At 34.2% G+C, this 27555-nt stretch overlaps 1 long non-coding RNA gene across 1 annotated transcript; it reads left to right on the forward strand.

Annotated features, from left to right (window-relative positions):
- The first annotated feature begins 14633 nt into the window (after positions 1 to 14633).
- Positions 14634 to 26884, forward strand: LOC109029403 (uncharacterized). The gene is made up of 3 exons (XR_002008460.2): positions 14634 to 14831; positions 24295 to 24357; positions 26522 to 26884. It is a non-coding gene; the product is annotated as an uncharacterized lncRNA (long non-coding RNA).
- The last annotated feature ends 671 nt before the right edge of the window (positions 26885 to 27555 follow it).

The raw sequence follows: 27555 nt of genomic DNA on the forward strand, positions 1-27555 counted from the left end.
CATTTAAATAAGAATGCATTCCAATATCAAGTGGCAAATTCCAACAATGCAAAAACCGCAATCTCTTTTGCACCAACTTAATAATCCACTGAAGTGAATACTTATTCCACCAAATTGTTAGTCAAATACTGGGAATGTCAGTATGTAAAAGAGCTATGACTTCTCTTAGAATATTTTATTTACTGTACATAACCATATTAAATTATCTATTATTTATCTAATAATATGTACATTTAATTTTTTGAAATACTGAATTTATTCTTATTAGTTGTTACCTCATTTAGGGATCTTACGGCTTAAAGTCAATTTCATTCAATGTGACAGTAAAACTCTTTTTGAAAAATATATTGTATTTGTTTAAGTTCCTTTTCACTGGCATAGAAATGGAAACAAGTTACTGTCTACTTCATGTAATAATACTTAAATGTATGTACAGATTATCTAGGTGTTTGGATTTTTAAAAAATTTAATTCCATTAGGGTGAGTCATGAGGACACTGATATAATTTTTGACAGGTTTTAGGAGTTTTTTTTTTTCTTTTTAATTGGGTCCATTTAATCAACTTTAAAATGTGTGAGTGAATGGACGTTATCTAACAATATGAATACCAGATTTTACTCAACAGTGTAAGAGCTCTGGTAAGGAGGTGGTTTAAAATCAGCTTCTCAAAACTTAATTTTCATATGCTTTTACAATACTAATGGCATTTTTTCATTCTGGATTTGTTTATTCCCTAAACTTATGCAAGACTTAATTTTTCAAAATACTGCAAAGGAAACCACTACTAGTTGCTATTTTTAATAAAAAATTCCTTGTTTGGGACCAAGTTCCATTTATGTCTGTAATGTAATTCCTTATTCTATCACTGGATGATGAATATGCTCATCCATTAACTCAGTGTCAGAAAGATTTCCTTTGCAGATTCTCAATGTCCTGCTGCTATAATTAAACTAATCATACAGTGGGGACCATTGTGGCCTACTCAATTTTATGTAATTTTATAAATTACTTAACAAAATTTCTTAAACTATTTGCAAGACTGTTCGTATAAATGATTTCACAAGTTAAAAACAATTCTTTATTAGACTTCTGATAATGACTTTTACTTTGCTAAACATGACCACAAAAATTACAGTAAGTTTTCCAATCATTATTATAAATATTTCTCAGCTGCTGCTACAGTTGGCCTTGTGGCCGCTGCCAATTTCACATGGCCTTTTCTAGGCTCCTGCACAATTATGTGTATCATTAGCTTACACTGTTTACTTCTTATTGCCGTTTGCAATTTTGTTATTGTAACTCTCAAGAACACACATTTTTTGTCTTTCTTTTTCCTGGCTATTTGTTCTTAAAAAAAAAATCCAGGTGCTCTTTTCCTTGTGGCATGTCATTGCTTCCATTGGTTAACCTCCTACCTCTGCCATCTTCAAGGCAAAACTATTGTGTCTTTTACTATACAATTTATACTATTTGTGGTCTGTACTGGCTCCACACTGACCATTACATCTTTCCATTCTAATACATCCTGTAAGACCTGATTTAGTCCTCAGAGCAATGTGATGAGGTAAGCCTCTGACTTATAAGCACTAACGTTTGGATTCACTCACTTCTCTTTTCCAACTACATTCTGAGTATTGGAACGAAACGGATGTTTTCTACGAAGAATGACACCAGGATACCTTTCAGTATCTCTTCCTTAGGGCACAGGATATTACATTCAGAATAATACACAGAATATTTTCAAATGCAGAATAGAAAAATTTGGTTAATATATAAATATTGAAAAATATTCAAAATTAGAATACACAGCAAATTATATGTTAACCTAAATAGTAAGATATATATCAAATATACTAAAACGAGAGTTTATTATACCATTCTATGGGACAAAATTGTATGTAATCACAGGAGCTGTTATCCAATAAAGGAAGTAAAATTTCAAGAGAATATAACTGAGATTTTTAAGATAAAAAGAGGAGAATTACATATTTAAGAAGCATAAATAAATCACTGCTTATAAAATATTTCACATTAATAGAATAAATATGAATAAAAAGTCAAATAGTTTACTAAATAAAATGAAGAAATCATAAGAATATAATTAAATTATATTTTATTGTTTTAAAGGGAACTAACAGTTGGAAATAATAAAGTACAAATAAAGTATGATTAGACATATTCACAAACTCAAAATATATATAGGTAAATTTTCTTTAGAGTCTCTGATTCTTTGCTTCTTTGATTCTGGCAATACTATAAAATACTGTGTAAGAAACTGTGTTTGGCTGTGTGAGAAATAAAATCCAGAATACAATATGGTGCTTGGATATAGAATTAAGAGTAATTGTTTTGTGGTTAAGGAAGACTGTATGGTAAGGAAGTACCTTTATAATAAGTAAGAAGAAATATCTTTGAAATCTGAAGAAACAACATAGACAAGTACAGATACTTGAAAGTGTCCATCAAATTCAGAAATCAATGAGAAATTCACCTTTTCTGACTTCCCTTTCAAGTCTAATCATTATCAGATGAGAGAGGGCAGAACCATCTTTGATAGAAGATAATCAAAGTCCAAAATACACTAGGAGATAACAAGTGAGCACCTAAGTAATCTAAATAACTTTGGGAGTCTCGCGTCAGACAAATTACTTACAGAAGTACAGTAAGATGTGCACTGATATCACTGAACTGCAGCTAATGATGTCTGAAGAACTATGTTGAAAACAACACCGTCCTAAAATCTGTCAGACTGACATATTTGTGGAAAACAGCAGACGTGGTTTAAGAAGGTTTTATGAAGTAAATACCTGTAAGAATTTAGAAAAAGGAAGGAGGGAGCCATTGTTAAGAGCCGGATAAAATGTAACCTAGAACTTAAAGTATAATAAAATATATATTTTATATATATATATATAAATCGCAAAGAACAAATCTCAATAAGCACATGTCATTTTCTTTTTTCCTTGCTTTCTTTCATTTTTTCTTCCTTCCTTCCTTCCTTCCTTCCTTCTTTCCTTCTTTTCTGTACTTGTCAAATTAGTTAATTGGGGCAGTGATAGAGTTTCACTTTTCTCAATATTGTCATTGTAGAAATCTTGGGCTGGATAATTTTTTGTTGGTGGGAGGGGTCTGCCTGAATACTGTCAGATGTTAAGCTGCTGCTTGGCCTCAGTCCTTCCCTCCTTACCTCTCTAATTGATTTGTGAAAACCTGTTTTTTTTTTTTTCTCCCCTGGGGAGAAAAATCATGCATATGGTTGAGAACCCTTATCTCAGATACAAGATATGTGAAAATTTTCCAGGCATTTGATGACATCTGTTATTATGTTACTGAGATAAAATGAACAGATATAAACTGAAGATTTCTTAAAAGTAAGTTCATTGTTATCTTGCCTATTAACTTACTCATAAATATTTATTGAAAATTTACATGATGTCAGGCACACTACCTGGCATTGGGGTCAAAAACAATGTGAGATTATATATCAATATCAATTTGCAGAAAGTTTTTCATGGCTCTATCTTTAGTCTTATAATGTTCAACATTCTACTGATGACCTGGCTGTAGAAAAATATGTTATGCGTACCCAAGCAAATCTGGAAGCATTATTTAAGTGGATTTCCAAAGATTAGTCAGCATTTGCTATGCAAAAGAGGAGGAAAGTAGAAGTTGGAAAGTGTTTACACTGAAGAAACAGAAAATCTAAAACCCCTGATGTGAAAATCTCAAGGTCTGTTAGAAGAACTTTTAACAACCCATTCAGTTGGAGACAAAGAGTAAGGAAAAGTGTGAGAGTAAAGAAGAGTATGTAATAGTTAAAAAAAAAAAAAGGGCAATGACATTATGAGCCTTGTTAATAGAAAGTCATAGAATATTTTACTTTACATACAAGCAATGAGAATACATTGGAGGGATGAAGAATGTTTAAGATAGGAAAACAGTTTTTATTTACAAGATTAACACTCAATGCAATGTAAAAAAAATAGACTGAGAACAATAGAGAGCCCTTGCAATAATCAGGTGAGATGTGATTAGAATGGTGGGGTGAGACTGAAGAGAAGCAGAGGGATTTGAAATGAATTTAAGATGAAGTGAAAGAAGATACTGTTGTGTAACACCCGGATCCACTCCCACCCCTTTCAAAAATGAAGCAATCATTCCCACAGCTGCTGGGTTGTGGGAAGCTGACAGCTCTCATCTGATTGCCTACCTGGAAATTTCCTTTTAGAAGAGAGCCACTATGTTCAAAGCCATGACCCATTTTTATGGTCAACCTGCATTCAATGAAAAGTCAATGCGGGTTACACAATTCTGGGATGATTTGTTACACATAAAGACGAACTAAAACATGCCTATTGTTTCAGATGCCTGTGATTTTACTTTTTAATTAGTTTATAAATATCTTGTAAGCTACAAATGACTGATGTGATTAAAATTGTACTTGATAAAATATTTACGTCTATCGCGGACATTGTTAAATTAACAATGTTGCATGAAAATCACTCTGAGAAGTGGTAGCTTTTGTAGTAATGAAAAGTAGTGAGGTGTTAACTTTGTTGCCTACACTTAGGGTGTTTCCTGATTAACTTTCACTGCTTGAGAAGTTTTTTTTAAAAATTCTATTAATTCTGTTGCAATGAAATATTGTATTTATAGCCCTCAAATGCATGAAGTGCCACATTTTTCACTTGAAAACGTTTTATGTAAAGGCTAAAAGAGAGCCAAAGATAAGAATACACCTTACAATCTCAAAAGAAGATAAGAACATAGTAGCAAAAAAAAATTGCAAACATTAGTACTATAAAGTACTCAAATCTTGTACTAAGTATATTTGTCTCCTACTTTCCCTTCAACATCATAGCTTTGTTAAATGTTTCACTCTAAATTTTAGAATACTGTAATATGTGCTTTATAGTTGTACCAAAATGAAAAGAAATCTCCACCAATGAATATTGACCCAAAGAAACTTGCTTCTATCCACGTTTGCATTTCCCCAGAACATTTTCTGTATGATTTCTGCAGGTGAGTGTTGATCCTTCGGCTTCAAGGAGGGAATCTCCATGTACTTTTTCTATATTCTTCTTTGGTACTTTTGTTCTGAAATGAGACAAGAAAGGTGCACTTTCTGCAATGAGCCACAGTTCAAGTAGTCCTTACTTTTAAATTTTCCAATTGCTTCTCTTTCTGGAGACATTTATTTAAGAGTGTTCTTGATCATTATTAAACCTGGCAGATTCATCCTGAGTGCCTGCAGTGCACCAGTTCCTTTTGGAAGCAGAAAGAGAGAGTGACTGCTGTATAGAGAATAACATCTGTCTGAAATGGCACTGAGTTTTGACCTTGGCAGTTTCTCTTTAGCTGCTTTGAGCATTTATTCAGAGTAGGCAGTGACTCATTGGATCTGTTACTACACTGGTCATGTTATATTAATTCCGAAGCCTTGGTGGGGCAGAGCCTCCATCTTTAATGTTTGTGTACAACAAACGTTCAGACTTATGTATAGTTAACCTTCAAAGTAAACTCATTTTATGCTTTTAAACATTCATTTGGAAATAATAAAGATCTGATTATGAGACTGCTTTTCTTAATGTAGAGTAATGATAAGATAATCATATGTTGGACTGCCTTATATGTGGCTCCTTTTTGGCTGGCGTTTGCAAAGTAATTTCGAAATTTTCTTCTCATGATGAGAAAAATAGGAATATTCCTTTTATTTCATTTTTCTGGGTCTATTAGAGTAGGAATTTTATTTACATATTCACATGCAACTTAACAAAAGGAATTTTTAATACTTTGTCAACAAACAAAACTAAAATCATATGGCATTCTCAAATATGATACTTAATAATTACCGTATATACATGTATACCACACACAGTTAAATCCACCAATACCATTAGATTTGTTTAGACTAGTAATGATTTACAAAACAATAAAGCAATGACATGCAGAAATTATTTAACATATATTTTCTCTATTCTAACTATGATACGCACATACACACACATATATATGTGTATTCATCATATGTATATATATTTATACATATATATAATGAAAAATATTTTATTTGGACAACAGTTTTTGAAAAATGTGTCATATCCTCCATTAATATAAACTAGATTTTTAAAAATTTCACTGAAGGGGACACATAGAGAAATAAACATTTAAGCATTTTGACTAAATGCTGTCATTCTGATTATAAAATCCAAAAGCATATAGTTCATATGTCATTTTTCTTTTCTGAAACTATCAAAGACAAACACAGAAGAAGGAAAACAAACTCTGTGTAATTGATTACATAAAACAGATTTTATTTTCAACAACAAAATTTACATCTGAAATTATATTAGAATTCCATCCTTCCAAAAAACTACCTATTCAATTTCATATCTGAAGTAAGTTTTTTAAATGGAATCTTAATTAATGTTAATTATTTTCTACAGTGAATTTGCTATTTTATTTAAGGTGCATTTAATCATGTATTTCTTTTGAATATTGAGTGAGTAAAATTATATACTCTCTCTCCCACCTTTCACACATTTGTCTTTTGCAGCATTTCTCTTTTATTGTTGTTCATCAATTGAATTAATGAACTGTGAAATCAGTTATTATTCTGAGGGTATATAAATTATCATTTTTAAATCTATGCTTCCTTTAATCCGTATAAAACTGAGAAGCATTATTTCATACATCTTGAAAAAGGATTAAATAAACATCAACCTAAGAAATAACGGCTGGTGAGTTAGTGTCAGTCACTAGCTGCACATGTGATTCCAGCTGAGACATTGCACTCTATGTGCAAGCTACAAGTAAATGGTATAGAAAGTACTCTGTCAGGGTGAATCTGTCCTCTGGGTCTTTACAGAGCATAATTAGTTTCATGTAAAATGAGTGGTTTTCAAGTTTATTATATATGAATTTAATATACCAAATAGATAGAATACAAGAAATGATAAGTGGGAAAATTTCAAAAGATTTATATTTCTCTAGTGAGCACAAAAACAGCCTATCCTGCATTCTTCTCAGTTGCCACAAGATGTGTAGTACTCTGACTTCTCCCACAAGCGAAGTGATTAACTGTCTTGTGAGGGGCATTTTACTCTTTCATTTTTTTTTCTACTAAGGATAAAAAAGAAGAAAAAAACATAAAAAGGATACGTGACTGAGTTTGTAAAATTAAACTCTGTGCAAAAATGACACCTCCTCCATATAAAGTGTTTGAATTATACGAATCTCTGGACAATAATTTTGGAAAATTTCATAGGTACCTTTCAGTTCACCTCTAGTTTATTTGTTATTGATAATATGAATACAACAGGAAAATGAATTTGATAAATTTCCTCTGCTTGTCTATGATCATATATTTATTTTAGGAAGCTTTTCTTTCTATAATGTATTAATAGGGACTTCTGTAACATTTTATCTTTAGCTTTCTCTTACTACATATTTGAAATAATACATTATATTATTAGAAATACTATATTTCTTATATAATATTAGAAATAATTTTTTTCTTAGAAGTAGGGTTTTCCTATAATATTTTCCTTCTATTAAAAGCTTTACTTAATTAAACAAAAGATCTTTCTGACCAGAGACAGCTCCTTCTCGTCTATATGTTTGGTGGATCAGAGAAATGGCCACGTACATTCTCAGGGGCTATCTTTTTAAAAAGCCCTTCTCTGACTACCTGCTCTGACATTGTCTCCTCAGTTACTTCTTAGTATATCACTCTGTTTCATTCTCTGTCTAGGATTTACTATTATTTGGCACATTTTCTTCACTTACTTTTTCCCGATACATATATTTTTTTCAGGTTTTGCCCCCAACTACCATCATTTACACACAAGATCAGTATCCTTGCCAAACTTGTTTATTTCTTTTTTCTTATACCTAGAAGTATGCCTTGTACCACTAAGAATCAAGAAAAACACTCAAAAACTACCTTTACATATCAAGGACGAAAGGAAAATAAATGACATATGTGTTGAGCATCAGCTATGAGTCTGACAGTAAAGTAAAAAATGTGTGTGTGCAACTGGATCTTAAAATAAAGATTTCACTTAGGCACTTTCTAAAATGCTACGCTGACACAAGTTTCAAAAATTTTCAGATTACTATGCAAAAAGACAGTTAGAATAATGAGCAAGAAGATTGAAAGAGAGAAACAGACAGCAAGGCAAATGCAGAGAACATGTAAACAATGCAGGAAGCAAGCATTGAGGAAATAAAGCTCATTTCTATCTTTGACTCCCCTCTGCTCCTATCTACTGAACATTCTGTGAACATATTCTGTACATTCATCATTTCTAATGCAGCATTTCATTTCTTCACCCAAATGATTGCTGCTCCAATTTTTCCTACCTGAAATATCATTCGGAGTATTTAAGGCTTAACTCAGTTGCCATGGCTTCTCTAAGTAGTTTCTAATCCCACCAGCATATAACCCCAAAATATAGCATTTACTTCATTTTAGACCTTGGAAAATATTATTGAATTCATATCTGCTTCCTCTACTCAATTTTAAGGTCTTTCATTATAGGTAACTACTTTATTGATCTTAGCAACTCAGTGCAAGAGAGGACAACTGGTATGTAATTTCCTATAAATAATGAAATGTAATGTACTCAAGTGGAAATAGTATGGACTTGGAAACCACAGAAAAGGGTTTTGTTTGTCTGAGGGATTTTCCACACACCTCCCAGTCAGCACACCACACACTAGCTTTGCCACTTTTAATAAGACGCCTAAATTCCCTAAGCCTCCCTGTACGGCTTATAGATTTAGATGTCTAATGCCTCCCTCATAGAGTTTTTGTAGCAATTATATGAGGCAACATATATAAAAAACTAATGCATTCCATATATTACAACTGCTATTACTATTAATACTTTTAACTGCGATTAATATTTTAATAATTGCTTTTTTTAATGGAAATCAATTTAGTTAGAATGTTGAAAAAATATAGACATATGTATCTGTGAGCTTCTTTCTTCCACAGTTCAGTGTGCTCATTTTTCATTGATGTATAACAAATTGCCCCAAATTGAGCGGCTTAAAACAACATCCTTTCACATCTCAAAGTTCTGTACGTCGGAAGTTTTTGCAAGGCTTTGTGGTATTCTCTACTTTGTTTCCCAAACAGCTGCATCAAGGTTTCAGCCAAGATTGGGGGCTTATCCGAGGCTCAGGGTCCTCTTCCAGTTTTCTGACTGTTAAAAGAATTCAGCTCCTCACAGCTACAGAACTCATGGAGGCTGTGTATTCAAAGGCAGCAGGGAAGCATCTCTCTAATGTCTCACCTTTTTTTAAAGTCTTACCTGGCTATTTTGACCCCATCCAAGATTACTTTCCTTTTGATTAACTCAAAATCAATTAATTAGTAGCTTTATAAAGGGAGAGATATCTCATCCATCAGTTAAGTCCATACTCAAGGGAAGGGGACTATACAAGATGCCCAGGGATGAAAATTTGGGAGGCCATTAGAGAATCTTGCCTATTACAGTCGAGTTAGTAATAGCAGGCTAGAAAATGCACATTTGTAGTTACATATATTAGCAGTGTACCTGTGTGTGTGGATGAACATGTGGTTACAGCAATTTCCTTGGAATATACCAAGTAAACTGTTCTGAAGATCTTAATGGAACTCTTGGGTGTAAATGAGTTGGATCTCTGGAACTGAGAATCAGAAACATGTAAAAGCATATTTTATTACTTTCAAAATATATAGCTATAAGTAAAGCAAGTAGTATGTGTAGGTGTTGTGTGTCCTTAGGATAAAGACAAACTAATGTTCTATTTTTAAATTAATGAGCAAAGAGGAATTTGGTTTAAAAAATATTTGACGTGGTAAGAAAAAGATGTTGAGTTTGGTTGAGAAGGCTTTTGGTCTTTGAGTGGTACCTAGATAGCACAAAAATGAAAATCAATAAAAAATAGTGTTTTAAGGGAATTAAATAGAGAAATGAAGGGGGGTGGAAGTAAAGGGAGAGAGAAAGGAAGACAAAGGTGAGAATTTGAAGACAAAAAGTACCCCACACCCTTCCCTCTACTTGAAATACATTTTCTGGTGACAGCAATAAAGATAAAAAGAGATGAAAAATAAACATGAAGAAAGTGACCTAAAACCAAAATGCTAAAATATATACAATATATATAGAAAATTATTGAGAAAAGTATTCAAAAAGAAACTATACTTCATTATGATTTAAAAACCAAATTGAAGGCTCATAATTTTTTCAACCTAAAAGCTTACATCATGAAATTTTTGCAACATTATTTTTAAACTCTAGAAACATCACACCTTACCCAACTACTGCCTACATACTCTAGAAGAAAACATGGGATTCTTACTAACAAATGACAGACATATTTGTTTTGCATTTTAATGTGATATGCAGAAATAGATTGGAAGCAAATGATGCATTTTTTGGTATCATTTCTCAGAAAAAAACCTTGAGGAAAAATTTTTTCATAATTAGTTTTGACTTTGTATTATACCAAATGCATTCACTTTGGGGGCATGTTTCCCAAAAATCTCTGAAGTAATGATGAATAAGTATTTGTTGGCATAATTCCACTCTGAACAGCAAGTACGTATGACATGAGGGTTGCACTGTGCTGGGGCAGATATGAATGAAAAGACTAAGAATTAAATGGGAATTTAAAAAAATGCTTTTTCTCAATAAAAGGAAATGAAGCCTTTTCTGCAAATTTGCTTAGGGCTAGAGAATTTAAACTAATACCCCTGGGACATTAAATGGCAAAATAGTAGATTAATGAAGGATTATAAATACAAATATATATTTATTTTTACACATATACATATAAATATATGTATGGATATATTTGTATACATTGTATACATATATATGTACATTTATATATATAACCTCCATGTCATACATATTTGCCTTTCAGAGTGGAACTATGCCAACATATACATATATGGACTTAATTATTCATCATTACTTCAGAAATTTTTGGAAAACATGTCGCCAAAATGAATGCATTTAATATACTACAAATTCAAAACTAATTATAAAAAAATTTCCTCAAGGTTTTCTTCTGAGAAATGATACCAAATATGTAATATTTGCCTCATATACATATACAGATTATATATGATTATATATGATACATATACATACATATTATACATGATATATATATTTATATGATAAAAAACGAGTTGTTGCAGGAAACCATATACATCTCTTTAGAGTACTTTAGACATTTACTTATCTTGAAAGAGAAGATAGAACTCCATTGTTAAAGTTTCACTTTTCTTGGGATTTTATGGTGTTTATGTACATAGATGCAAGAACATCTTTCTCTGGGTGGAGATTTCCTCAGAAAGAATATTTACAGAGAATGAATTAAGCTACCACTTTATTAATAGCTTTTACATACTCTGTATAACAACAAATTCAGAAAAAGTCTGACCGGAGCTCCTGAGTTATGATCAAAAGTTGAATGGGACTCCTAATCAGCAAAATGTCCCCTATCTCTCAGCAGTATTTTGGGACACCTGTGATCAGACAACTAATGGCTACAGATAGCGTAATCTACAAAGAAGGCCCTGACTTGAATAGACCCACATGCCTGCAAAATTAGAAAAATGGGAGAAAGAAACTTGACCCTGAAAATCCAAACTGCCCAATGAATGAAGCTTTTCATAGGTCTGTTTTCTATATAGAGGCATGAAGCTCTAGAAAAAGAATAAATTCTTGACTTTAAAGGATTAAAAAAAAAATCCTCTTTAGTAAAATTTAGCTCAAGAAGCAGAGAAGGCTTTGCAAACAGTTTTAAGATATTGTACAAGATGCCCCGAGTTTGGCAGCAAGACTCAGTATTTGCAATGATGCTAAAGGTATCCATATTAGACAGAGAAGCTATATAAGGTCTCTGGAAAGCTCCAATTTGAGGTTGCAACTCATGCTAGCGTACTGTAGCAAGGCCGTGTCTTCAGTCACAGATAATTATTCTTTGTGTTTAAAATAGTTCCTGCTGTGTGAATAAATTCCTGATCACGAAAAAGCAAGTGACTATGTAATCAGACTATTGGCTGCAACCCTGCCCAACACCAGATATTGGGCAATGACTTGACTATCCCCATCATTATCTTGGTATTATAACATTACCAAATCATAAGGTAAGGTGGCCATAGAGGTAATCCATTGTGCAATTAAAATGATACTTTCTGGAACTGGTCAGAGAACATCTAGAGGGCACAAGTAAGTTACATAAGCAGGTAGCCCAGTATTGTTGAACAAAGTCTCTTTCTCAGTTCATATCTCTGGCCTTATGGCTGACAGAAGCTTAGTTCACAAATGGGTTGGCCTGATTAATACAAGCTGAAAATGTAAAACCACATCAAGACAGAACAATGAGGAGTTTATTTGTTTGCTAGTGCTTTTGTAAAAATGTACCACAGTCTGGGTGGTTTGAAACAGCAGAAATTTATTTTCTCACTGTTCTGGAAGCCAGATCTCTGAAATCAAGTAATCAGCAGGGCCATTCTCCCTCTGAAATCTGTAGAAAACAAGTGTTCCTTGCCTCATCCTGGCTTCTGGAGGCTGTCAGAAATCCTTCGCGTGTCTTGTCTTACAGCTATATTGCTCCAATCTCTGCCTCTGTTGTCACATGGCGTTATACCTGTGTGTGTCTCCATATCCAACCCTTTCTTTCCTTTCTTTTATAAAGACACCAGTTACTGGATTAGGGTCACATACACAGGTCCCAAGAGTTACAACTTCAACATATATAGGTTGGTGCAAAAGTAATTGTGGTTTTTGTCATTGAAAGTAATTGAAAAAACTGCAATAACTTTTGCACCAAGCTAATAATTTGGGGAGACACAATTCAACACACAACAAGAAGTGACACTAAAGGCTGGTGTCAAGGGGAATCCTCATTGTGAGCAGACCTTGGAGGAGTAACTTGGTCACTCAATTGTCTAGCCAATTGGTGAGGGCCTTGAAAGGAATGAGATGACGAATTTACAATCAAAGAGGCCTGGAGGAGCGGTACTCAGATTTATGCTGGTTTAGATTTTTGTGCCTCAAGGCTGGAAGCAGTGGCTCATGCCTGTAATCCTAACACTTTGGGAGGCCAAGTGGGGGCAGATCACCTGAGGTCACAAGTTCAAGACAAGCCTGGCCAACATGGCAAGACCCTGTCTCTACTAAAAACACAAAAATTAGCCAGACGTGGTGGCACATGCCTGTATTCACAGCTATATGGGAGGCTGAGGCAGGAGAATTGCTCGAACCTAGGAGGCAGAGGTTGCAGTGAGCCGAGATTGCGCCACTGCACACCAGCCTAGGCATTAGAGCAAGACTCCTTCTCAAAAAAAAAAAAAAAAAAAAAGATTTTTGTGCCTCAGGTTAATGACCACTACAGTTTATACATCACACAGGACACATTCAAAAACCATATAGACTGGCAGGGCGGGGTGGCTCATGCCTGTAATCACAGCACTTTGGGAGGCTGAGGTGGGCAGATCACCTGAGGTCAGGAGTATGAGACCAGCCTGGCCAACATGGTGAAACCCCGTCTCTACTAAAAATACAAAAATTAGCCAGGTGTGGTGGCAAGCACCTGTAATCCCAGCTACTCGGGAGGCTGAGGCAGGAGAATCACTTGAACTCGGGAAGCGGAGGTTGCAGTGAGCCGAGATCACGCCATTGCACTCCATCCTGGGGAACAAGAGCAAGATTTCATCTAAAAAAAACACACACACGAAACACCATATAGACAGGATGGCCCATTAAGTGGGCATCAGCCATCTTATGTTCTTGACTACCAGTGTTTGTGGAAGAAGCCATGAATACAATAAGTGTGGCAGTAGAAAGAAAAGCTATGCATGGGTCCAGTGGTTTAAGCTTCTTTTCGGAAAACAAGATCTATCTTCCACTCATGTTTGAAAGTCTGAAGTTTACAAAACAGATATTAACGCTGAGCCTGTGAAATGGTGCTAATGGCTCCAAGGAGACTAATTCAGTTGCTCATGAGAAGGTAATTATTTCCAGTCCTTGTATCCTGGAGGGAAGCATTTCATCCAAAACAGAATTAGCTCTTACTTTATTACTGATTTTCCTTCCCTGCCTATAGTTTTACTGACAACACCAACATCTAAGATTTATAACATGTGACAACATTTCAGTTTAAAAGATCCATTTTATATAAAAGACAGGGTGACAATGAGAACATGATTATGAGATCCACTGATTCTATCCCAGGTCATATTATCCAGAATTACCAGGCTAATGGTATAATGGGACGTCTTATTAAAGACTCAACTATGGTACCATGTCCAACACTCCTCAGGGTTACAGTGTTGTCTGCAAGAATACAGTGTATGCATTGAAATGATTTCTTGAAATATGAAATTTGAATCGAATGGTAGAACATACAAGTTCATTGATGAAAGAAGAATGGCCTTTCTCACCACCACTGCCAGTCACCTGTGAGGAATTTATGTTTCCTTCCTCTGAAATCTTAGGCTCTGATGGATTAGATGTCTTGGTTTCTGAGGCATGAGAGGTGAGAACATTTGTAGTAGGGAACACAGTAGAACAGGGTTCTCTATTACATAATGGTGGCAGGGAGTATGTGTTGACATCGGAACATCCTCTTGGGCCTCTGGTGGTCTTCCATGCCTAGCATCATAGGGAAAAAACAGCTGGAGCAATTGAAGTTAGGGTTAAGGATCTCAAGGGCTTGGACTTCTCAGAGATGAAGATCTGGATCACTCCATCAGGCAAGCAACGAAGACCAGATGAAATGCTGCTTGAAGGGCTGGCATATCTAGAATTGGTGGTAGAAATGTGAGTTGAAAAATATCACTAACAACCTGGGGGCTAGTTGGAGTAAAGATGATTGTAGCTTCTGTAGCTTATTTCGCTCACCGCTGCATATTACGTCATTTGTAGAGACCATGAAGACTAAGTAACTGAGAAGATTTAATGCAGGGTGCATATGGATTGAGTTCAGGGTGCGCTTTTCGTCCCTTTATTACTAATATCCCAGCTGTCCATCCTCCATCCCTCCCCCATGATTTCCGCCAAGGACAAAGCAGGAAGGGCCCACAGAAAGTGCAACTCAAAAAGACAGGAATAAACACTCTGAAGAAGCAATTTTTGATCAATTGAAGTGAAAGCTAATGGATAAATTATTGGATTGGACAATCTTGAAAAGCATCCTATATGCTTCCTAGAAGCATCTGTTGCCCATAACAATAAACTAAAAAATGCACGTTGGTATTGTTGTTTCCTTCCTCCCTGCCTCACTCTCCCTAGTTCTTCCCTCCTGCACCCTGGCATCCCTTCTCAAACTATTTGCACACAATGCCTCATCTCAAATCTATGTTTGGGGAAATTCAAGCTAAGACAAGAAACTTTATCCTCCGCTCCCCACCTCATATTTAGTATTGTTTAAATCATTACAACAGTAATATATTTGTTTCTAACAACTGATTTTTAAAAGTAGCAAACAACCAAAGCAGACTGTGTCCCATAGCACAGACTATTACACATAGATTAGCATGCTTTGGTTATTTTCAGCACTTTTTTCCCTTACGGCCTCAATGTCAATTAATAAGACAAAGAGTTGCATATGTTTAATTTTAAAGTAGAAGGATCGATAAACTGTCCTTTTTAATACAATGGGGGGGGTCACTTGAAAGATGAATATCTGTTATTGAGGAGTATTTTGAAGTCAGTTCTCTGCTCTCTTTCATGAAAAGAGACAGCAAGAAAATCTAAGAAAGTAAGTAGGTTATCTAAGGTAACTCCAGAGGATTATGAACAATATCCTGCTTGTTACTTATAGAGATCTCTTCATTCATCCAAACCACTAATATTTTGATCATCTGCTAGGTTCCAGGAAGTTTTCTGGATGTTTAGAGTACAGCAGTGAATAAGATAAAGAGCCTCTGACTTCTTGCAACTTATATTCTGTTTGGTAAATTGAACAAAATAATAAGCGTGTATGTCATGTAATGGTGCATGCTAAGAAGAAAATGATTAGAAAGGTAAAGGGAGATAAAAGGGATAAAAAAGGGCTGAGGACTGGCATCTAGACAAGGGAATAAAAAAAGGCATTCTTAAGAAGATGACATTTCAACAGCACCCTGAAGGAACTGAGGAAGTGAACCATCAACTATTTGGGGATGAGTTTTCAAGACAGAAAGAATAAAAAGGCAAAGGATCTGAGGCAGGAACACGCAGAGCACACAAGGAAAGAGTGCGGAGGCCAGGGCAGGGTGCAAAGGGGAGGTGGGAAAGAGAGGCCAGATTGCCGAGGGGCATGTAGGCCACTGTAAGAACTTTGCTTTTTTTTTTTTTTTTTTTTTTTTAGAAAGATGGAAATGCCCATGAGTGTTTTATGTGCAGGGAAACCTTGACATAAAAAGAAGACGCAAATCGGAAGTTTGATGGGATCCTAATCAAGTAATGTGGTAACAATAGGGTCTCAGGATTCCATTAACTTTCAAAGCACACAAAATTAATTGGAAATTAAAACATTAAGTAAAACTATTTAAACTCCACTTTAACTCTGTAGTAATGTGAATTCAGTTTTTAGGCCACTCTTTCTCTCTCTTCTACTCTCTCAATATCTGAGATTGTTGACTGCTAAAATATCACTAATTTTACTATAATCTGCTACCATAGAACATTTGCCAGACAAAGCTGTGATTGCCTGTCTCTAAAAGCTTCACAGACAGAATGCAGAAGCCATGGATAATGCTGAGCCTCAGACCTAAGGGATTGCCCTTGGTTAATTGAAAAGTTTATTTTTTTGTCTCTTTTTATAACGCTGTGTTATCTAGGGGTCCCCAGTCCAATGGCTTGTGTTCTGTTGCTTAGTTCCTCATGTCTACTGAACAGCTGCTAAATGTGGCAGCCTGGTGTCTGAGACCACAAGTCACGTTTCCAGCACACGTTCTCACATTACCATCATTATTTCACATTTTAAAAGGATATCAACCGAAAATGAGGTGCCAATCTACAAAAGCCATTATAAAGCCCATTTATTTATATAGATAGAAGGATAAAAACATATAAAACTTGATGCTTATGCAACTTTTATTTTATATAAAAATAAAAAGTTACTTAACACCAGAATTATTTGTTGGCTGAAATATCTCAAAGGAGTACCCTGACATATATTTTATATTTATGACTTATATATTTCAAAGGAAACACATGATTCTTTTTTAGTTGACTAGCCTGAGGTTTATCGTATACCTTATATACCTACGCCCTTGATTTTATTTTCTCAAATGAGCAGAGATTTGAAAATGGCTCTCATGAAATTCAATTACCATTTCTTAATGTGCCAGGGCTTCCAAAGAATGTAATTATGCTGATTCCTCAGAGATTATCCCAATGATCAATGGAAAGTGTTTGCAGGGTAGAAAACATATTGCCTAATCTGCTCTCAAAAACAAATTTATCTACCAAAGGTTGTCTTTATAGTAAACCGATGAGCAATTTTATTTCCGCCACCCAGCGCCAAGAATTGCACTGGTTTCCCAACTTTGCGCTTCTGCCATGTGAGAGCACAGCCAGGAGAGAGAGAAGAAATGGGTAAAAATGGCAGCTTGAAACTGTGTACACCAGCAGGTGTCTTGTCACAGCCTCTGTGCCATAGTATATCTGAGTTTCCTAAGCAACTATGCTCCCTAGGAAACTGGTTAAACTGCTTCTGTAGAAACTATTTACTGAGCAATTCCTCGTTCAAACCAGCTTTATGTAGAGAGTGCAAGAACGTGATGGGAGAATATTTTCCACTTCCTCAGTTCCATAGATCTTGTGGAGTATTTTAGAACTATACTGAATAAATGTGAAACCATATTTGTCATGGTTTTTTATTAATTTTCTGCTTATTTCATTGCATATGATACAGAGAAAGCAATGCTGTAGAATATCGTTCTTCGTTTGGTAGTTTTGGAGAGCTAGAGAAATTACCCAATTTGCTTATGGAACTAATTTGAGCTATTCCTCTCCCAAACAAGGCACATAAATGACATACACTGTAACTTGGGTTCCATAGAACATTGCATTGACCTGTCTTAATAATGAGTTACATCTTATCATTACTAAATTGAGCCATATTTATGCACTACCATGAGAAACATGGAGTTACATTTTTAATACAGTGAAAAATGCATATATTAATTAAAATACATACCTTTTTGTGATCTCCATGTTTTATTCACATGTTTATGAAAGTTAATTCTTATTACTGCTTTCATTTATTAATCCAAACTTTAAATATCCTGTACATTTCCCTGTTTTATTAACTTTAAGACAAGATTTGCAGTTTAGAAATAAAAATTGTCTAGGACCAAAATGTGTGTGAGTTGACAAAAGATAGAAAAGAGGGTTATAAAAAAATCTTTATCTGTAAAGTTCTTGATTCACATTATGGTGTTTTTTTTTATTTATTTTATTTTATTTTTTTTGAGATGGAGTTTCTCTCTGTCACCCAGGCTGGAGAGCAGTGGCACAATCTCGGCTCACTGCAAGCTCTGCCTCCCGGGTTCACGCCATTCTCCTGCCTCAACCTCCAAGTTGCTGGCACTACAAGCGCCTGCCACCACGCCCGGCTAATTTTCTGTATTTTTAGTAGAGAGGGGTTTCACCATGCTAGCCAGGATGGTCTCGATCTCCTGACCTTAGGTGATCCGCCCGCCTCAGCCTCCCAAAGTGCTGGGATTACAGGCGTGAGCCACCGCACCCGGCCTATGGTGCTTATTACAGTAGAAAATAATGCATTTGTTTTCCCATCTATTTTATCCATTAGAATACAAGTCTCATAAGAACAAGTATAGTTTTCATTTTTAAACCCTAGCTCAGAGAATGGTCATGAATGTTCAGCAGATTAAAAAAAAACTAGTACAAGATAGAGTGAACTGAACACCCCACAAAATACCTAGAAAAGCTGGATCTGCTCAGTTTTTCACAACAAAACATGTATTGCTTTTCTCTGCTTTATTTTCAAATTGCATATATTAATATGTTAAAGAAAGTAAACAAGTTCTTATCGCCCTAAATTAAGTACTATTCATAGACTATAATTGTCTGTTTCTCTTTCTGTAGATATATATGCATGTATACTACACACACGCTTTTACTTATATAAAATAACATGATATTACTTTTAAAATATACTTATTTGTCTTGTTTTCTCTGCCTTATACCACTCCTGCTCTAAGCCTTTCATTTTTTATCATTGTAAAATTAGTTTAGTAGAAATTCTTATGTATTGTAAGTTTTAGCATTAGAAATACTAAGGCAAATTTTTTGACTCTTGATGCTGTTTACATTTCTTGCCATATTTTGGATACCTTTTACATATTCAAATATTTCCATATTTTCTTATATAATTTCCAACATTTCAGTATTTTTTAATCCTCAATCTCTAGATTATAAAGTTAAGCTTTTATATTATATTTTCACATTTTTGTTTGCTTTATTTTCTACATTTATGTCACTAGGGATGATAGAATTTATTTTTGTTCATAATGTAAAATCAAAGTTCAAATTTATTTCCTTCCAGAGTGAGCTGGATGGAGGCTTTCCCCATTCCAACGTATACATAGAAAACAGAGCACTAATTAGCCAGAGAGGATCCCTTTAATCCTAGAAATTGGCTGTTACTCATTATTGAGTGTCCAGAGCACACCAACACCTAAAATACATAACAATATTTTTAATAATAATTTTTTGTTAATCTTTTTAAGATACTTCACATTTTCTTGCTTTATTGAATAATGTTGAGTTACATTCCTTGCTGAGGACTATTTCTGCCTTCCTCTTACTCCTTGCAATAGACTTGAAGCTCTTTACCATTCCCACCTTAAATCATTCTCTTATTTTAATGTGGTGGAAATACAGGCTGACTTCCTTCTAGCTAACACTCCACAACCTTTATCAGTGTCTCCACCAAAAGAAATCTATATATTGAAATTCCACAAATGTGCATTTCCAAGCTTTGTTTCTTTTCTCTCTGTGCTCTCTTGATAGGTGGCTCTATTATGAGTTGAATTGTGTCTCACAGAAAAGAATGTTGAAGCCCTGACTCTCAGTACCTCAGAATGTGGCCTTATTTGGAAATAAAATCGTGTACCACATAACAACATTTTGGTCAATGACAGATCTCATACAGAACAGTGGTCCATTAAGATTATAATACCATGTTTTTACTGTATGTTTCCTATGTTTAGAGACACAAATACCATTGTGTTACAATTGCTTACAGAATTCAGCACAATAACATGCTGTACAAGTTTGTAGCCTGGGAGCGATGGGCTATACCATACAGCCTAGGTGTGCAGTAGACTATACCATCTATGTAAGTAGACTCTACATAGACGTTATAGTCTACTATACTGTAGAAGAGCCAATTCACTCTTCTACTTACTCACTACCATCTATCCACACTGCTCATCTTTCACATATTGGAGTATTTGATTCTGTTTGTTTATGCTGTTCTCTTGAGTGAATCATTCTCCCCCATACCCACAATCATTCTTTTTCATGGATGTCTTGTCATCATTATTCAAGTATCAATTTAAGTGCTACTTTCTTAGAGAAGCCTTCTTTAACTACCCTATCTAATGCTGTTACTGTATACTGAACTTAACATGTTCACACAATGACAAAAATCACCTAATAATGTATTTCTAAGAATGTATCCCTATCACTAAATGAAACATCACTGTAGTGTCACTGCCGATGTTAATAGTTAAGATGGGGTCATACTGGAGTAAGGTGGGCTCTTAATCCAGTATTAGTGCTGTCCTCACAAGAAAAGGAAAGAGAAACACACACATAGAGCAGAATGTCACATGAAGACACAGAAACACAGACCATGTAAGAATGGAGGAATAAATTGTAGTTAAGCTGCCACAAACCAAGGGACATCTAGTGCTACCAGAAGCTGGAAAAAAGACTTTCTACTTGAGGCTTCAGAGGAAGCAAGGCCTTGCCAATTCCTTGAATTTGGACATGTAGCCTCCAAAGATGGGAGGGAATAAATTTATGTTTCTTTAGAGTCCTCTAGTTTATAGTAATTTATTATGGCGGCCCAAGAAAGCTAACAGAGTAACATTTCCTTCCCAGGACTATATTCCAATTAAATGCATATCATCAATGTAAGTCTCCCTTTTAATGTATAGACAATCCAAGAAACAAAAAAACTATGTTAAAATTTGACATACTCAACAACAAATTTTTAATTTTCCCTGTTCAACTTGCCTCTCTCCCAACCAGGCATCCTCATTTTAGTGAATGGCTTTGCTGAGTTACACAAGCTACATACTGAAGAATTTACTCTTTCTTCTTAAAAAAAACACCCATATCATTTATCACTAATCCTGCCAAAGTGCCTCTAAAATGGATCTTGCATTCTTCACAGTTTCCTCTCTGCTTTATTAGTCCTGGCCACCGATACCGACCTGGATGAGTTGAATAGGCCACTAATTAGTCTCTCCCTTTCATTCTTGCTCAGTTTCCACACAAAACTTATTGATATTTAAAATGAATATAAAATAGATCTTATAACTCCTTTTCCTAGCATTTCAGTTGTTCTCCATTGCACTTAGACCAGAATTCAAATGCTTTAATTTAGATTGCAAGACTTGCCTGATATGGCCTATGCCTATTTCTGCAACTTCAAGCCAATTCGCTCTTCTACTTACTCACAACCATCTATCCACACTGCTCATCTTTCACTTATTGGAGTATTTGATTCTGTTTGTTTATGTTGTCCTCTTGCGTGAATCATTCTCCCCCATACCCACATTCTTTTTTATGGATGTCTATTCATCATTATTCAAGTATCAGTTTAAGTGCTACTTTCTTAGAGAAGCCTTCTTTACCCTATCTAATGCTGTTACTGTATTTGCTATTACTATTAATCTATTTCAAAATATTTGGCCATTGGCTCTGTCGTACTTACCATAATATTATATAATTTACAATGTACAAAACTGTAGAGTTTTTTGTATGCAAATTTGATAGCTGTCTGCCTCCTACTTTAACTCTAAATTCTGTGAAGAACAGAGTCACAACTATTGCATTTGCCACTGTATCTTGCTTCTTAGTATAAGGCCTAGTAATAAAATAGCTATCATCAATGAAGAAGAAAAGGAAGGAAGGAAAGAAGGAAGGGAAAAGGCACTGAGGGAGAAAGGAAGGAAGGAATGACATAAATGAGATGTTATCCTACAATGAAGTGGCTCTCATCTAACATGCTAAACAACTGGATAGCAAGACTCATCTATTATCAACTGTTCCTTGTCTCTGTTGACATGTGTCCAGCTATTGGAATCTATGGCATTGTTTTAAGTAGCCAAAGAGTGACTTTAGCTTCTAATGGTATACATTTAGCTAGTGTTTCTATTTTCTCTAAATTTTAGATGGACAATTGTGTTTTTTAAACGTTAAGCTTAAAGAAAATCTGATTTCTTCTCCATCAAGATATTACTATCATTATCTGCAATCATTCAGTCATGTATTTATAGACTGTGCATTATCATTTGGTATTTATTCTAAGAAAAACACTAAGGTACATTCAAATATGTATTATATATTAAAACGTTGTTTATATTTATTTATTTATTTTTATATTTTATTCATTTTTTTGAGACAGGGTCTTCCTCTGTTGACCTGGTTGGAGTGCAGTGGCATGATCACGGCTCACTGCAGCCTTGACCCCCTAAATGACTTAATATCTCAGCTCAAACTGTAGATTTTGAAAAAGAAGATATTCAGTTATTATTGAATGTGACTAAAGCAGGATGGAAGAAGTTATCTGATTTTTCAATAATATGATTGTCCAGTTAATTTTTTTCTAACTTTAAGGAATTCTGGAAATATTAAATATTCACATTACATAGTTTGAAGAGGAGTGATATAAATTGGTATCTCCAATTTTTTTCTCCTGCTTCAACTTACTGGTTCTATTTCTAAGATGCAAAACAAAGTAATGGAGGAAAGAAGAGCATACAAAGAAAATATTTTGGAAGTATTTCTTCAGGGTGCTTAGGCAGCTTTCACTTAGGAATGTTCAGAAAGTATATGCCATGCTCTCAGAACATCTCCATGAACTCAGGCAGCAGAAAGAAGCAACATGATGAGTTTCCAGTGTCAGTCATGAGCATTTACCAGAAAGCCTTAATAAACTGAAGAGCTTTGCAGTGCCTGCAAATCATATTTATAAGCCAATATAAACTTTCTCCAATAATATGAAGGAAAACCAAAGAAAATTGAAAGAGAAATTCAGTGGCCTCACTTGTGGAATCTGACCACATAATTATTAAAGACCATGGACACTGCATTTTTATGTTTTACTTTTTGGAAAAGACAGCTTGAGTTAATCCAATAGTCCCCCAAACTCTACTGAATGTGATTACAGCATAAGGTTTATATGAAATAGCTACTAGTGAAAGAACAAAAAATTTGAAAAGTGGATAAAACTAGGCCTACACTGTTACTCTATGATTTATTAGTGCTTCATTCCATTGAGGGTATAATTTTTCTGTCTACATTTAATAGTTTCTACTATTTTTCTACAATCAGAAAAAAATAACTAAAACTGCATATCTCACTGGTCCATAATGAATGCAGATTTAATGTTAGACAATGTCAATGAGTGGGAAAATGCAATTATTCTCATGGCAGCAACTCTTAATTTAGGTTATCTCCCGACAAGCTGTTGGCTATTTCAAAAAATTAAAATACTCAATCCAAAACCATCTTGAGATATGTATGGTAATGCTAGACTTTTTCTCATAGCCTTGTATTTAGAACTTAACATTTCTTAAAATTCTTGTTTCTTAGCAAATTGGCAGAGTTGCTGGCTTGAAGAAAATTGTTAAATTTCTGAAAAGACCATGTGTATTTTATTTTAATGTTCATCATATGTATCTTTTCCAGGAAAAGTAGTTAAAATTTGGCTTCTATATTCATCTAGATAAAGGCAGCTTAGAGGCAATTTAGCTCATTCTTCTGTGTTAAGCAGTGGCTATTTCCTCTGAGCAATATCAGTCTGATAAAAATCAATTCTGCTTTTCACAGACTTCTATAACAAGTTACTGCAAGAACCTTTTCATCTAATAACAGTGTGCAAATTTCTTCATTGTATTTAATTTTTTTTCAGTTTATCTCACCATCATAAAGGCAGAAAGAAATTTCAGGGATAATTTATCCACCCCAGTGTTTTTATATAAAAAAGTAACTGAATCTTTTAGATAGCTTGTTGTCTCTTCTATTTTTAAAGATCTTTGCTTGAAAGTTTGCTCAAGAAACACCATGCATATTTGACATCATAAGGAAAGAAATGGTAAGAATTTTCAGACGAAGATTCTAAAGTTATAAAAGACTGGGCCACAACTGTTTTCTAAATTTGTAGTCTTGGATAAGTTATTTCAATTCTGATGCTATATTTTCTCATCTGTAAAATAACAATGATAGTACACCCTCATGTTTGTTAAAATAATTAATTGCTATAATTCAAGTGGAGTTCATATTTATTTATAATAGGAACATTGCTTTCTTGACAAAGGTTGTACTAAATTTAACTTTCTATAAAGGTAAAGTCAATATTTCATATAGGTAAGCTGGGAATTCATTTATGAGATATGGTTTAGCAAAAAATACTATAAATTAAAGGTAAAAGTATGTTAAATTATAATTACCACATCATACTCCAATAAGGGTTATGATTAGTTTGATCCAGGTTGAAAACTATTTTTATGGAATATTAATCCAAATGCTCATTTCAGGCAAGCATCTTGTCTACAAAAAATTCTGACAATGACTTTTCAAACTTTATATAAAATTCCTAAGAATGAAGACACTGCTATCTTTATAAACACTAGTCTGTCTTCAAATAACTATAAAGAAGTTTATGCCAACATTTCATTGTAATTCCCTCCTGTAATTTCTACCCATTTGTATCGATTATAATCCTTAGATATTAATCCCTCAATCTCATGATAGTTATTCTAATATTTAATGATATCAAGCTCCATTCTCTACTATTTTTTCCCTTCAAATTAAATCTCCCTTCAGTCATTGTTTACCTCACATAATTAAAATTCAAGTTATCTCATAACCACATTAATCCTTGATAAATGTAATCTATTTAGTCCACCAAACACTTGAGTGAGCAGCTAGGAATTGTTCTTTACTTCTTTGATCCCCTTCCCTTCCTTAAAGGCAAGGCTCTAGCCCTATGTATATATTATGTTCTACCTTGCAAGTTTTGATTATAAACCAATCTGCGTTCCTATATTCGCTAATGGCAGACATAAAGTATGATATGTCCTAAGGTAATTTACTTTCTAAGGAGAATCTTGATATGCAAAACACATTAAAGTACAAAGTAAACTCTAATGGTGGGGTGAAGTTTTATGATGTGATCATAATTTAGAAAGAGACTCAGTTCAGGGCTATATCAAATGACAACACAGAGAAAGTTCCTCATTCTAACTACTCACAAAGGGTCATATTCTTTTAAAGATATATTGAGACAGACTATCCAGATTTCTCTAATTATCCATAGGGATTTTGCTACAGATACCAAAGCCCATGGCCATTTTAGTCAGAGAATATTAGGACACCATGGCATCTTTGTGATTATTTACCACTCTTTTTTTGTTTTGTTTTGTTTTTTTGTTTTTGTTTTTGTTTTTGTTTTGAGACGGAGTCTTGCTCTGTCGCCCAGGCTGGAGTGCAGTGGCGCGATCTCGGCTCACTGCAAGCTCCGCCTCCCTTACCGTTACAGTTGGCTGAAGTAATGCCCAGAAAACTTTAGAAATTTGTACAAGTTCATACACTTAGTTCACTCAGAAGATGTGCCTTACTTAAATCCAGGCATCCTGAGACTTAGGCCCATTTTAGTTCTATTAACTTCATGAAACCACCATCAGTTGATGTTTGTGGGGATGAGGTGATATTTTAGACAATAGCAAAACTATCCTGGAATTGGCAAATTGTCGATACAAATAATCACTTATGGATGAGAAAGGATAATTTTATTTCCATTTATATTTAAAGAGATACATTAGTAGAACTTTATGCTTGCTATAGAGTATATAATTTGCCAATGATGATATTAGAATCATCTAAGTTGTCTTTGACACATGTTTGTGCTCTTTTTGAGAGTTAATTTCTGTGCAATCACAAATTTAATTGGAATTTACAATTAATAGGTAGACTTCTGCCTTTGTGAGCCATTCAAATTCAATAGTGTCTAATGACTATTCGATTGTCATCATCAATACAATATGTATTGTCAAGCATATACCTATATCATGCAGTCATTTTTAAAATTAACACTATGTTTTATGCCAAAGGGTTAATCATTGAGAATTGAGAAAAGTTGTTCAGGCAACTGTGATATGTGTTGTTTGATGTGTGAGTTGCTGTGATTAAAACAATGGCCTTCAGTTTGCAGTGCCATCAGCCTGGTACACGTCACTAATACTGAATTTATTTTTTAGAGCAGAACCATACATCCAACTTACATTGCAATTACTGCAGAGGAAGAGAGATGGAGAAGTTAAAATGAAACATTTCAAGGATGAATGGGCACTGAAAATTGGTAAAGTGGCAGAAAAGTCCAAGCTTGAAGAATGAAAAAGTAAATGTATGGAGAAAAAGGAGTTTGGAAAACAGGAAAAAAAAATATATTTTGCAGAAACATCTGTTTGCTGTTGCTAAAAATTTTAGCATTTAAATGTTCTCATTTGGGCTCTGAAGTTAGCACTTCCTTGAAGTAGTTCACACCTTTGCTGTTGCTCCTGTTCAGCTACAGATCATTTTATGCAAGGCTGATTTTAACAAGAAAATGGTGCATTAATTTACAATGTGTTGAGTGTTTTAAAAGTGGCAAAATCTAGGCTTTTGTAAAATTTTAGAATCTGGAAAAAATAGAAATACTTATATAAAGCTCTTTAAAATACCAGAATGGCTTTATGCACAAAAAATTACATGCTGATTAAGAAAATTAGAAAATTCGGTAATAAAAAAAGAAGTACATCTACCTCTAAGCCAATGGGTTTCCTATGACTCTCTAGAGTTTCTATTTAGTAGTGAGGCACATATAAACTTAGACACTATTGAAATATAATTTTTATTATAATCCCTCATAATTTTCTTCCTTCCCTACCTCTTCTCCCTCTTCTTTCTTCCACTGTCTTCTTATTTTTTATTTCTATTTATTTCTTTTCTTTCCTTTTTTCTCCATTGCCCCATTTTCTTTTTTATGTCTGTTTTTTTTGTGTGTGTTTCAAATGTTTATTTGTGTTTTCATTTAAAAAATAAACTTGAAAGCAAAAAAAAAAAAAAAAAAAGCCTATTCAGGGTTCTTTCTCATCTCTTCGCATCTCCCTCATTGGAGTAACTAATGTTTTGGAGCTTCATATTTCTGAAATACCTTAATATTTCAGATGCAGATAAGATAAGTAATGGAGCATTTTGTGCATAATATATATACTTTTATATACTTTTTTGTAAATATCAAACTAATAGGCAA

Source organism: Gorilla gorilla, chromosome 14 (genome assembly GCF_029281585.2).
Source record: "Gorilla gorilla gorilla isolate KB3781 chromosome 14, NHGRI_mGorGor1-v2.1_pri, whole genome shotgun sequence".
Taxonomy (NCBI): Eukaryota; Metazoa; Chordata; class Mammalia; order Primates; family Hominidae; genus Gorilla; species Gorilla gorilla.